This window comes from Phalacrocorax carbo, chromosome 1 (assembly GCF_963921805.1).
Source record: "Phalacrocorax carbo chromosome 1, bPhaCar2.1, whole genome shotgun sequence".
Taxonomy (NCBI): Eukaryota; Metazoa; Chordata; class Aves; order Suliformes; family Phalacrocoracidae; genus Phalacrocorax; species Phalacrocorax carbo.
In genome coordinates, this window is record NC_087513.1 from 195,756,332 (window position 1) to 195,770,540 (window position 14,209).

General features: G+C 40.8%; 1 protein-coding gene across 3 annotated transcripts in view; it reads right to left on the reverse strand.

Annotated features, from left to right (window-relative positions):
• WASF3 (WASP family member 3) overlaps positions 1–14,209 on the reverse strand; it is a 76,824-nt gene that overhangs the window by 47,170 nt on the left and 15,445 nt on the right. For all 3 annotated transcript variants that reach the window (XM_064441111.1, XM_064441110.1, XM_064441113.1), the window contains one exon: positions 3,804–3,902. The gene's annotated coding sequence lies outside the window, so the exon portion shown is untranslated. The remainder of the gene's footprint in view (positions 1–3,803; positions 3,903–14,209) is intronic.

The following is a 14,209-nucleotide window of genomic DNA, read 5'->3' on the forward strand; positions in this document are numbered from 1 at the left end:
GAAAGCATGATGGGCATGCTAAGGCTGTCACAGCACAGATGCCAGTTTTACCAAATTACTCCTTTTATTACCATCAAACCCATTTTGCCAGGTTGCAATTTAAAAATATAAAGTCCCTCAACTCCATGCAGTCAAGTCCAGAACGTAAATACGTGCACACTGAATAGAGGTTAGCCCAAGGCAGGCAAGAGTTGCGCCCAAATGTTCCGCCTCTTCTAATAGCAAAATCAGACAGAAAACAAGAAAAGCTCGTAGAAAATGCACACACCTCTTAACTAAGATCAGAATCTGTGATCAGACTTCTCTGATCATTTTAAGTCTGTCTCTCCCAAAACCAGTTCCACCTCATTTTGGCCTTTACTATTTGTAATGCAAGGACTGTGGGATACTTTCTCCTCTCTCACAGGCCTTTTTTTCTCCCCAGGAACCCATTTGTGAAACATTGTCCTACTTCTCCCCCCATCCACTGCTGTGTAATTCAGCTGTGATCTTCAGCTTTTGGCTAGCTGAGTAGACCAAAAACTTTCCCCCATTCTTCGGAAGACTATTTCTCTCTACCTTTCACACTCACTCTCTCCTATTCTGAAAAGCTTCTTTCCTTCAGGGAAAATGCAAACTGCAGTCTTCCAAATAAAATTTGGAGGAAACTTTTCTTCATAGTTTGTTTTAAATCAAGATCATAAATTACTACAGCATTCTATAATTTGCCAGCCACAAAGGATACAGGTTACATGACTGAAGAGTTAGACAGTACAGGCAAAAGCCTTTGCAAATAAATGTGGTTTAACCTTGACTAAAAATATCTTAAGTTGCTTTCATTGTATCAGTATTTCTTAAGACTGGACCAGTCTTAGTCATAGCAATCAAACATAATTTTACCATCTTTCTCCAAAACATGTAACTGAATAAGCAACATATTTATATACTAAACTATAATAATTTATTTCTTAGAATTGCTTCTATGTAATGACAAAGGAGTTGTTCAGCTGGTCTAATGATTTGACATTTGGGGCTGGTAAGCATAAGGGTCCCTTCTCAAGCCCTGCATTTGATATTTCCTTCTTGACTACATGGCTCTCTAACTTTCTTAGTGGGAGACACTTTTGCAGTGTAGTGTTGTAGGATTACAATGGAAGTGTAGAAAAGCCAGTGCGTGCTACTTACACAGGATGGCATGTTAAAGAATCAGCAGCTTTCACAAACACTTATAGCTGTATTTTGAGCAACCAGACAAGTTTTGGTAGCATTTTTATTAGCAAAACAGTAGGAAATTCAGAAAATCAAAAAAAGACAAGACACAATTATAATCCAAGTGACAAAATTAATGACTTGATTTAGAATGAAAATGCCTTGCTATGCATGCAAAGCAGGTTAATTAAGCCATTTAAAATTTTAATTACTACTTAAGCAGAAATTATTTGAAGCAGAAATTTAAAAAGAAAAATACATTTCTGTGGAAATCAATTATTTTAAATACAAGCTTATTTTATTGACCAGGTAGAGTTTCCAAATTGTATGTCCTATTGGAACACTTGTGATTCATGAATGATTGGTGTTAAACCAAACATTAGAATTTATTATGTTTATTAAAATTATGTTTTAATTTTTTTACATCAAAGGCTGATTTTCAAGTATGTTCAGCATTCAGTCTTTAAATACCGTTTAGCTACGTTAAACTCTACTATTAAACACTAGATACATTTCAATTAAACTCTAAATGAAAGTTGTGCTTAACTTGCACAAAGAAACAAAATATTTGATAATACATTGTGTATGAACAGCAAATATAAAAATAATTTTTGAAGTTTTATTAATAAATACAACCTAGGTAAAATATTCCTAAACTTAGGTTCTTATTCCTGTAACAACTAACCTCTACAACCTGCCAAGAATAAAAGCCAGCAATGATGTTGCCATGCAGTATGAAACTCAACTGAAACATAACAGTGGTGTAACAATTGTTAAAATCATAATATAAAAAAAGAAACACTGGAAGTTAAAGTGACAGCTGTGACATTTTTAATCCCAAAAGCAGGAGGAGAGATCTGTAAAGCCAGGTCCCAGAGAGACCATAGGGCTGGGGGCCAGATACTGGCAAGATCAGGGGTCTTAAAGTCAGCTACTGGAGTGACTGTAGGTATGGATTAGCTACTGGAGAGACCTTTGCACACACATTCATGTTTGTGCACATCTGTGTGACTACAGGACACCTGAAAATACATATTAAGAGGAATAAATCTCACTGTTTCATTAATATGCTAATCTAATAATCTAGCAGTGAAACATGTTTTCAGTCTTTGATATGCCTGTTTAGTCTGCAAAAAATTCCATAAGCCACTTTCCCTGACTCACTTCCTCCGCTGTTGAAATTCACCGCAAGTACTCTTTTTTCCAAAAAATTTTTGGTATACAGCCATCAAGTTACCTCACCATTTAGTGGGAACTGTGGGAGGGGTAGAATGGGGAGGAATGGTTTTCCTTTCATCCTTTTCCTTCAAAGTCTGTTGCCATAACTTTCATATTTCTGTGTGCACCATAGTGCTTCCTGATCCCTTTATCACTCAAAATAAAGTTTCTTACTTGACATTGTGAATGCATGCATACATATAGAGTTTTCCAGAACTCCTTTGAGTTTTTCCTAACTTGAGGTGCAACCTCTTTCAGAGCATACATGCTGATAAGCTTCTTGAATATCATCAAGCATGTAATCAGAACTCAAAATTAGAATAAGCTTATGTGAATTTCAGCTGAGGGGACAAAGTGTGCTAAAGGCTCACAGCCAGGCTTAGAGCCAGAGTCAGCTCTAGGACATGGGCAAAGGTAACAGTACCCTAAAGCACTGCTGTACACTTTGCTTTCCAGAGACCTTGAAGCAAGGCTGGCTGCGGTTTCTGCCAAAGGCAGCACTGCGGTGTGCAATGCAGGAAGAAACGAGTCTCTCCTATGAGTAGCTAAGACTACTTTTATCCTCCTCATCCTCTCAGAAGGAGGAACCAACCTGCTCTCCAGCTTCTTCCCCTGCTCAAAAGGTTTCGCTTTCCCACTGCAGAAGCTGACAAGTTGCAGCACCCTAAAAAAAAAAGCCTATAATAATCAGCTTTACTTATTAGAACAAAATTGTCTGCACTTTGGCAGTAGTCCTTCATTAGCACCACCCAGTGTGGCCTACACCTTATGTCACACAGTGAAGGAATCGCTACACAGCTGTTTCATACTCTTCCACCAACACAATAGACACTCCTCATCTAAGTCTGTGGTGTGCATGTCGCAGCTGAGACAGACTGGGGGGGGTGGAAGGATTTTTCCCCACAAAGCTAGTTTAATATCAATAAACAAATCTTTTATTATCCGTTGCACTTTGAGGCAAATAGTCAAACATTCAACCTTAGCAGATTTACTTTACATCTTCAAGATGACAAGTCAGCAAAGTACGGATCATACAGGGTAAAAGAAATTAACAGATGCAAATTTATAAATCCAATATCTCATGAAAAACCATGAATAAAGTAAATTTATTTCTGTTTTCTACACAGTAAGATTAGTGTTTAAACAATACTAGTCTCCCGGGCTAGCAGTGGCTTTGACATTTGTTTCAGGGCCTAACACAGCTTATCTTCAACATCACAAAGATATAAACATCCTTCCCAATGCTAACTCAAAACCTTCTGGACAGTTTCCAAACTTCATCACTGGTCTTCAGTTTAAGGACTTACAACAGTTTTCAAAGCTATTTGTAACTGATTCACACAAAAGCAAAATAAGTTACAAGGTACGTTCAGTAAGAGCTCCCTTGAACAACTTACCATTTAAAAAAAGTGGAGTAGAGAAGATCCTTTCCGTTTACAAGTTCGAGAAGATAACTGGCTGTTCTGTAACTTGCTAGCACACTCAGGTCGCTTTCTCTGCAAACAAAAACAAATTTCACCTTAGCTTTTCAATAATAAAATAATTAAAGATATGCATTAAAAAATCAGGTTCAGTCATCAGTTAAAAAAATTACTAAAACATGCACGAGTAGAACCTAGACATAACTTCTGTTTGAAGCTAATCATTATTTCATGTTACAGCCAAAATTTTTTCAAGATAAGAAAATAGCTTGTGTTATTTTATAATCAGTGTACTTTAACTGGAAATATCTGCAGAGAAGGTAACATTTACCCACTTAAAGACAGTGGGGATGGAAAAACGTGAGATAATGGCCTATAGAGAAGCATAATAAAACGCCAGCTTTGAGTCCCTCTGAGACAGTTCACAGTAAATTAAATATTACTAAACACAAACCCACTAAAACAAAACAAAATAAAAAAGGCAATGAGAACCTCTTGCAAAAATTTATTGAGCTGTTTCCATGAAAATAGTACAGATCCTAGCAGCAAGAGAATATTCTGACCTAGAGATGAGCATTTAGTCATACACTAAGTTTTATAAATTAAGTTTTGTGGTTAAGACACAGCTGCCCTTTCTTCAAGAACTGTTTGATCATAAGAGACTAATATGAAATACAATACAGCCATATTTTTAAAGACTGCTGCTACGTATTCCTTGATGGAACTTGATTAGACCTTTTAGACAATAAAAATCTATATGAGAGGAAAAAAAAACTTCTCTATTTCAAGTACACATTTATAAAATAGGATTTATTTCAAAGCCAAAGCATCTAGAAGAGCAAAACACTCCTATAGTCACCACACACAGATTTCTCAAAGGCAAGACACCAGTACCCTAGACAACACCTCCTAAGGAGAGCTTACTGCCTTTGGAGGAAGGGGCAGGTGACTCAGAAGGACAAGAAGGATGTTGTGAGGTTATGCAGAGAAAAGATTAGAAAGGCAAAGGCCCAGCTGGAACTTAACCTGGCCGCTGCCATTAAAGATAACAAAAAATGTTTTTATAAATACATCAGTGACAAGGAGGGCCAGGGAGAACCTCCCTCCTTTGTTGGATGCAGAAGGTAACTTTGCCACCAAAGATAAGGAGAGGGCTGAGGTACTTAAGGCTTTCTTTGCCTCAGCCTTTAATAGTCAGACTGGTCATCTTCAAGGGTTGTTAGGCCCCTGTGCTGGGAGATGGAAATAGTCTGCAGAATGAAGTCCCAGTTGTTGAAGAGGCAGCAGTCACCGACCTGCTCCTTCACCTGGATGTTCACAAGTCCATGGGGCCAGATGGGATCCACCCAAGGATACTGAGGGAGCTGGCAGAGCTCATCAAGCCACTCTCCATTTATCAGCAGTCATGGTCAACCAGGGAGGTCCCAGATGACTGGAAACTAGCGAATGTGACACCCCTCTACAAGAAGAGTCAGGAGGAGGATCCAGGGAACTACAGGCCTGTCAGCCTGACCTCGGTGCCGGGAAAGGTCATGAAGCAGATCATCTTGAATGCCATTACGCAGCACATGCGGGACAACCAGGGGATCAGGCTCAGCCAACATGGGTTTATGAAAGGGAGGTCATGCCTCACTAACCTGGTCTCCTTCTATGGGAAGGTGACTCGCTTAGTGGATGAGGGGAAGACTGTGGATGTTGCCTACCTGGACTTTAGTAAGGCCTTTGACACTGTCTCCCACAGCATTCTCCTGGAGAAGCTGGCTGCTCATGGCTTGGACAAGTGCTCTCTGCACTAGGATAAAGACTGGCTACATGGCCGAGCCCAGAGAGTGGTAGTGAATGGAGTCAAATCCAGTTGGCAGCCAGTCACAAGTGGTGTTCCCCAGGGCTCAGTGTTGGGGTAGTCCAGATCATCAATGAAGATATTGAACAGGATGAGGGGACTGAGCGCACCCTCAGTAAATTTGCAGATGACACCAAGCTAGGTAGAAGTGTTCATCTGCTGGAGGGCAGGAAGGCCCTACAGAGGGACCTGGACAGGCTGGATCGCTGGGCCGGAGCCAACGGTATGAGATTCAATAAGGCCAAGTGCTGGGTCCTGCACTTGGGTCACAACAACCCCATGCAGCCCTACAGGCTTGGGGAAGAGTGGCTGGAGAGCTGTCTGGAGGAAGATGACCTGGGGGTGTTGGTTGACAGCTGGCTAAACGTGAGCCAGCAGTGTGCTCAGGCAGCCAAGAAGGCCAGTGACATCCTGGCTTCTATCAGGAATAGTGTGGCCAGCAGGAGCAGGGAGGTGATAGTGCCCCTGTACTCAGCACCGGTGAGGCTACACCTTGAGTCTGTGCTCAGTTTTGGGCCCCTCACTACAAGGACACCGAGGTGCTGGAGCATGTCCGAAGGGCAACGAAGTTGGTGAAGGGTCTAGAGAACAAGTCTTCTGAGGAACGGCTGAGGGAGCTGGGGTTGCTTAGTCTGGAGAAGAGAAGGCTGAGGGGAGACCTTATTGCTCTCTACAGCTACCTGAAAGGAGGTTGTAGCGAGGTAGGGGTTGGACTCTTCTCCCTAGTAAGAAGTAATAGGACAAGAGGAAATGGCCTCAAGCTGCATCAGGGGAAGTTTAGGTTGGACATTAGAAAAAGCTTCTTCACAGAAAGGGTTGTCAAATATTAGAACAGGCTGACCAGGGAAGTGGTTGAGTCTCCATCCCTAGAGGTATTTAAAAGAAGGGTAGATGTGGTGCTTGAGAATATGGTTTAGTGGTGGACTTGGCAGTGACAGGTTAGCAGTTGGACTCAATGATCTTAAAGGTCTTTTCCAACCTTATTGATTCTATGATTATGTTCACTGTCACCACTCTAAGTTTCCTTCATCCTACCACAAAATATTAGAGCTTTAACACCATGGTGCCCCCACTTCAAGTCTAGTAAGTGTTGTTGCAGTGGCCATGTATTCCAAACATAATATTGCCCTCTAGTTAGCTTGCTACCAAGATCTACCAGTTGGCCAAGATCTTGGTCCTCACTTAAGTGTTTGTGCGCTTACAGAAGGAACTGCTCTGAAGTTACACATTATAAAAAGCTCAGGTACATATAGCTAATTCACAGAGGTCCCCCTGTCTTATCACTAGGATAGGTGTACTTTATGGGGAAGAAGGTGCCTTCCAAATGCAGCTTCACAATCTTCACTAAAATTATGTCAGACAGGATTAACTTAAGTTATTTGAACCAGCATTGATTTATTCAAGTATACCTGTGGTTCAAGAAACAGTAAATCTGCTTTAGAGCAATTACCACTAGACTGAAAAACCCTACAAAATAGATGTCATAAAGCAAAAGCCTAGTACAAGGTGACTGGAACTTGATATAGAACTCAAACCTTCCACTACTACCAGGGTGGTCAAGGATGTATTTACACATTACATTAGCCTCAGCAGCAACGGCACCTTATGAGGCTCTCAGTTCCCCACATTAGCTACTCATTCCTGCCCACACGCTGCAGGTCACCACTTCCATCAGTTACATCCATACGTCTGTAGTGCTGCACTGCATGAACATGATAACTGAGATGAAAGGATGACCTCCACTAAGGTCAGCAATATGTGTGACCTATACAGGGATGGAAAAGAAGCTGAGAATTACTGCACAAAGGGTGAGGATGAGACTCTTGCACAGTCTTCATGGTGAAATGAGATCAACTATCCTGACATATATTCTAGGGGTTAGTATAAATCCTTATGTGGCTAAAGAAAGACATCAAGACATGGCCACTGTCAAGCAGTTCTATATCCTTTTCTAAATCAGATTTATTTTTTTTTACAGTAATATTTAAAAAAGACCCAGGATAAGCCAGAGAAGAAATGCTAGACTCTCTCACTATACATTCTATGTTTAAGGTGAAAAAAATACTGCAGGTGCATGCAACGTGAGATATAGAAAGGAATATATTTCAGTACACCATTAACAGTCCAGCAATATCTATATACTGGCATAACTGTGAATATACACACTACCTTTTGAATGGATTTTTTCTTTCCCATAAAATCTTCATGAGGAAAGAAATCCCAATGAAAGCCATTATAAAAAGATTCTTACTCATTACCAAGTACATCACCGACTCCTCTGCCAAGTGTCCCATTTGACTCATACTCACTGACTAAATTACAGAAAGTCCTGAACAGTTTCAACAGGACAAGATTTTAGAGATGCAAAATGTATATCACTTCTGGTTAGAAAAGTACATCCAGCTGAATTTTGTTTAAAATCAACGTTTTAAAACTTTCTGAACAGGACTCCTAGAAATGAGGAGATTGTATGCAAGCAATTTGAAGAACAAGCTATATGGCACACAGGATTACTTCAGAAATCCACAGGGAAAAAACCCATAAAGGATTTAATGCAAAACACAACTTTTATACAGATTGAGGATTAAAAGTATCCAAATGCTAGGTCACCATCAAAATGGTGAAAAAAACTTTTATTTTAAAGTCTGCTTTCTGGGGTAGGGGGAGGGGTTTTAAAACATGGTTTCATATATGGAGATCCAAAGCTTACTACTGTAGTTTTAATCACAAAGTAACTTTTATCAATGCATACCCACAAAAAAGGAAGTGTTTTAAGTCTTCAATACCATTTGCCTTGTTAACTTCCTGGGTGTATTCAATCTTAAAAGAATTAAATTAAATCTTGGAAACCACTGTAACTCTACAGCAGACATTTGGAAAACCCAGACAACTTCTAGAGTCAAAGAGCAGAACCATGCATCCATTAGTGGTTAGAATCATAGAATAATAGAATGTCTTGAGTTGGAAGGGACCCACAAGGATCATCAAGTCCAACTCCTTTCCCTGCACAGGACAATCCCAAATTCACACCATAAGTCCCACTTGGTCTGAAGTACTTCTAACAGTGGAATGGGAGGCTTTTCTCTGAAAGAGCCATACAACCAGTTACTTAGAACCAAGGGGCCTCTTGGTGGCCCATCCTAAGCAGCTTTCATGAAACTGATGAAGACAACTAGAAGTTTACCTTTAAACTAGGCTTGATCCAGACCCCAGTCAAACTTGGGCACATAACAGGAGCAGCATAAAGGAAGACACAGCAGCTCATGTTTTCCAGGCAGTCTTTAATTTAAGATTCAATTGCTATTGTCCAGCCCAAACTCTGACCCTCCACAGACATCCAGACTTAGTTAGGACCTACACTGTCCTTAGAACGAGGAGAGCCACCTACCCTCTGCCAAGCCTTCAAGGGACAATTTCCTACTCCATACCTTTACGAGAACTACTTTGATGGTCAGACTTGGACACAGCACACAGTGTATCCTCTGCGACCAATTCCTCCCAGACAAGTTCAAGCTCTAGAGGTTTTCTTTAAAGCACAGGCAGACTTTTTACAGATTTTGTTGTTGTTTTTTTTTTACAAAGTGTAAACGTCCAACCTGCTGTGGAGTAGCTGGTATCTCTCTTACTTGTTTTCACTCACTGGATTATGGTGCAAACATGCACTGCTTGACTGAGTATAGCAGTCCTTCAGTATTGCACAGAGTAGATCTATCTAAACTGGAGGCTGGCAAAATCCTAAACATCTTGTGGAATTTATCTGAAGTTAAACACTTGATCTTCAGAGATTTTGCAATATACAAAAGGCAGCCCATCAAGCCTACGAGCCAGCCAGTAACAGCACTGATTTGTCAGACTTTCTTGGCTGATAAGCACCATACTAGCACTGACCAGCCCCCAGATATCTCTGGTACCTCAATGGGAAGAGGCTTGCCCAGGACGACACTCTCTTCCTTAATGGTCAGCACTGATTCTTTACTGCAAATAAAGCCAAGTGTAAAGATAAGGCTATACCACAAATGACTAGTACCAACCATAACAGGCAGGAAATAGCTCTTTCGCTTTCTCATTGTTCATCTAAAATAAAAAGATCCTCCCATCACTGTCAAAGAAATAACTCTAATACTTCTGAGAAGGAACAAGTTTCAGCTGGATATCAGTATTAAAATGTTTTCAAACACTTGAAAATGTTTGCTGGCAGCATCTACCATCCCTAAATCTTCACAGGTAGCAATCCTAATCTCACTATACAACTCTTCTGTACTATCAGCCTGCTCCTTCTCCCACTATAGCCCTGTGCTCTTCTCCAGAAGTCTGGTGCATACATCTTTACAGAAAAGCAAAGACCTCCCTCCTAGCTCTACTCCCAGTGCCCAGAGATGTCACCCTAATGCTTTACATAAGGGAATGCTTTACTTTACATCCAAGTGGAGATCTGCTTGAGTTACAGTACTAAAAATGGGCCTTCCTCAGCAGACAGAGCCTCTGTCATTTATTTCAGTTGTTGCCCACCCAGGCGGGGGGGGGGACACGCTTTATATAGCACAGTTTGTCAGCTAATCAGATTTAAGAACGTGCTCCTTAAAATAAAAAAGTCCCTTAAATTCTGCTTGCTGGAGCATTCAACCTCATTTCCTGTGGTTAAGCAGATACTGCTACAAAGCATGAACATCTAGACAGACGCTTTGTACAAGTACCCCGGAAGAAAGAAAACTAGTGGGCTCATTAAAGGGATTAGTCCAAGGCCAAATGATGGAAGACAGAGGTACAGACTTTCAAGTTAAATGCTTCACTAAAAAAAAGTGGACATGGTGACATGAAAAATACTAAAGTATTGTCAGATAGCTAACAGTCAACATTCAAAGGAAATAGTGGACTTTATCCTGTCCTGAACAAAACTTGAGATTTTCTTTAGTTCAAACTTCTCCATAAATAGTACTCATGCAGTCTGTACTCTACTGTTTCATAACGTTAGAGAGAAGTGGCAGAATAAGAAAAGCATGAATCAGCACAGGACACAGAACCCCACTGAAAAGTATTAGTCAAAAATATCACACGTACACATATATACCACTAAAATGAGACAACTAAGACTGATAAATGAAATTTAGTAGGCTTCAGAATGCCTAAGAAAAAAGGCAAATTAAGAACTAATGTAATTTTTAAAAAGGGAAAAAAATCATATCTATAAAAAAATGCAACAGGGAAGGAGGCAGCAGCAAGGTCATACTTAATGGTATCTTACTTAGCACTGCCACAGCTGACAGCCAGCTTCAGTTCCATGGAATCAGAATTATGCAGATGATCACAGGCTGGATCAAGAGAATAGCTGGTCTCCCTAGCCTACCCCATCCAGGGGCAAGATGTATTTTTACATGTGGATCTAGCTGAAAGTAACCACTCACATCACTCTGTGGCTAATTCCCCTATAGCTTGGAAGTGAAAGAGAAATGGAAAAACAGAAGAGTGTTCATATTCAACATTTGGAGAAAAGGAGACATACCCTTCACCCTAGCAGACAGAACGATGCTTTGTGGTATAGACCTGGGCTCACAAAAAAAAAAATAAATCGCACCTTCCCTGTAATTACATTCTCTTCAGGGGCCACATCCTTTGTTCAAAACCCCATCTGAGATATGAAGCTTGCTTCCATTGCAAACTGCTCTATGATTCCTTAAAAGGCTTTTTTAAGTATGTTAACAACAAGAGGAGGTCTAAAGAAAACATTGGACCAATACCTGTTGAAGATGGCCATCTGACTAATATGGATGAAGAAAAAGCAGAGGCACCCAATATTTTTTTTTGCCTCAGTACTTAAAAATACTGATAGTCCTTAAGCTGCCCAGTCCCAAGAGGACCACAAGTGCAGGAACAGCAACCTTCCATTTGTGGACACTGAAATTGTAAGGGATCAGGTGAATGTTCACAGTCCATGCGGCCTGATGGGATTTATCCCAGAGTACTGAAGGAGCTAGCAGATGTTATGGCAAGACTCTTCTCGATCATCTCCCAACAGTCTCGGGAGTCTGAGGAGGTCCCCACTGACTGGGAGCTAGCCAATGTTATTCCAATTTACAAGAAGAGCAAGAGGGAAGACCCAGGGAACTACAGACCTGTTTGTCTAACCTCAGTTCCGGGGGAAAATATGGAGAACATTAAACTGGGTGCTGTTGAAAGGCATTTAAAGAATAACGCAATCATCAGGCACAGCCAACATGGGTTTACAAAGGGAAAGTCCTGTTTAACTAATTTGATATCCTTTTATGATAAGGTCACCTGCCTAGTGGATGAATGGAAGGTGGTGGATGTAGTTTTTCTGGATTTTAGTAAAGCTTTTGACACTGTCCCTCACAGCATCCTTCTAGACAAGTTGTCCAGCTGTGGGACGAGCAGGTTCACAGTGCACTGGGTAAAGGGCAGAGCTCAAATGGTGGTAGTGAATGGGGCTACATCTGGCTGGTGGCAGGTCAGCAGCAGTGTTCCTCAGGGTTCAGTTCTAGGGTCAGTCCTGTTCAATGGGATGAATGTAGCAAGTCCAAGTGCCAGATTCTGCACCTCGGACAGAGTAATGCCAGGCACAAGTACAAGTTGGGAGAGGAGTGGCTGGAGAGCAGCCCTGCAGAAAGGGATCTGGGGGTGCTGGATGACAGCAGGCTCAGTATGAATCAGCAGTGTGCCCTGGCAGCCAAGAGGCCAAACCGCATCCTGGGGTGCATCAAACACAGCATAACCAGCCAGTCAAAAGAGGTGATTATCCCGCTGTATTCAGCGCTGGTGTGGCCTCACCTTGAGTACTGTGTGCAGTTCTGGGCCCCACAATTTCAGAAGCATGTGAATGTCCTTGAATGCGTCCAGAGAAGGCCAACAAAGCTGGTGAAAGGGCTGGAAGGCATGGCTTATGAGGAGCAGCTAAGGACTTTGGGCTTGTCTGGTTTGGAGAAAAGGAGGCTGAGGAGTGACCTCATTGCCCTCTACAGCTTTCTGAGGAGGCAAAATGGAGAGGGAGGTGCCGATATCTGGTCACTGGTACCCAGTGATAGGAGGTGTGGGAATGGTTCAAGGTTGCTCCAGGGGAGGTTCAGACTGGACATTAGGAAGCACTTCTTTTCCAAGAGGATGGTCAAACACTGGAACAGGCTTCCTAGAGAGGTGGTTGGTGCCCCAAGCCTGTCAGTGTTTAAGAGGCATTTGGACAATAACATGCTTTAACTTTCAGTCTGCCCTGAAGCAGTTGGACCAGATGATCATTGCTGGTTCCTTCCAACTTAAATATTCTATTCTTACGAACAGTTCTCTCATATGTACACACTTAGGTGTGCATGTAGATATACACTATGGCAGTTTAGTTCTATTTATAAAGCCTGTCGTATCTGTAGATACATCTATAGATACATCTCTCTACATATGTATACAGACAAAACCTTTATAAAGGTTCAGTAGGACACAGCCTGGAAGATATTTGTGAAAAGTGTGGGTTTTCCCCATTTTGAAAGTCTCAAAAACCATTTCAATTGGTTCTAGACAGATGTAGGTATCATGCAGATTAATCATTAAAGAGCCACTATTTATAAAATTGAAGCTGCATGGAATTAAACAGTTAGTGACTCTTTACAGCTGACCTATGGGGTTCAATTAAGGACACTATGATGTAAACAAATAAGAAGGGTGAGAAGGGAGGGAGAGAAATGAAAGCACTTTGAACAGGTGAAAACTTATGTATTTAATTATTCCATTTTACACCCCAGCTGGAGAGCTATTCTTGAAAGAGATTAGCATACTCTAGTATTAACTGCATGGTTCAAGTTTATCCCAATTTCTCAAGGTTTTTCCCACACACACACAAAAGGCCAGATGAGACAGGTGGTTTTGTTTGTTTCATTTCGGTCTTTTTCATTATTAACATTTTTACTTATAAGCCAGTTACACGAAAGCAGTTTTGCATGGATCTGTGACCTCAAATCTCGTTCAATGCAGAGGAGCTTAGCAGTTTAGGAAGATCAAACAAATCACAGAAATCACAGAAGTATGTGAAATAAAATCCACTTTTTCTTTCGGAAAGAAGGTTGAAGTGGCTTAAAGCCATCATGCCTGCTGTTACCATGAGATTTTTATGGTTTTAATTAAGACCTGTTCTCATAAAAGGGAATTTTAAAACTACTTCAACTTCACACTGTTTAATATGGGTAAGGAAAACTATGAACTTCATTAACCTAATCACATAACCCATTCATGTCATCTATTGCTTTATCATCAGGCTCAACACAAAGCAGTTGATACTAACTCAAGAGATCAGATTTGCCTGCTCCCACCAAATACTCTCAAAAATTCAGTAAATCCTGTTCTTCATATTATTTCAATATTATTTTCACAGCCATGTTTAGTATTTTTGTGCAGGCAGGGGTGGAACAGGACAATCAGCTGCCACAAATGCAGCATCTTACATCAGTAATTTCCATTAAGAAATTTTGAAACAACTACAAAAATCTTAATCTAATAACCAAGTATGTATTAAGAAATCTATGTTTTCTTAGACAATAATGTA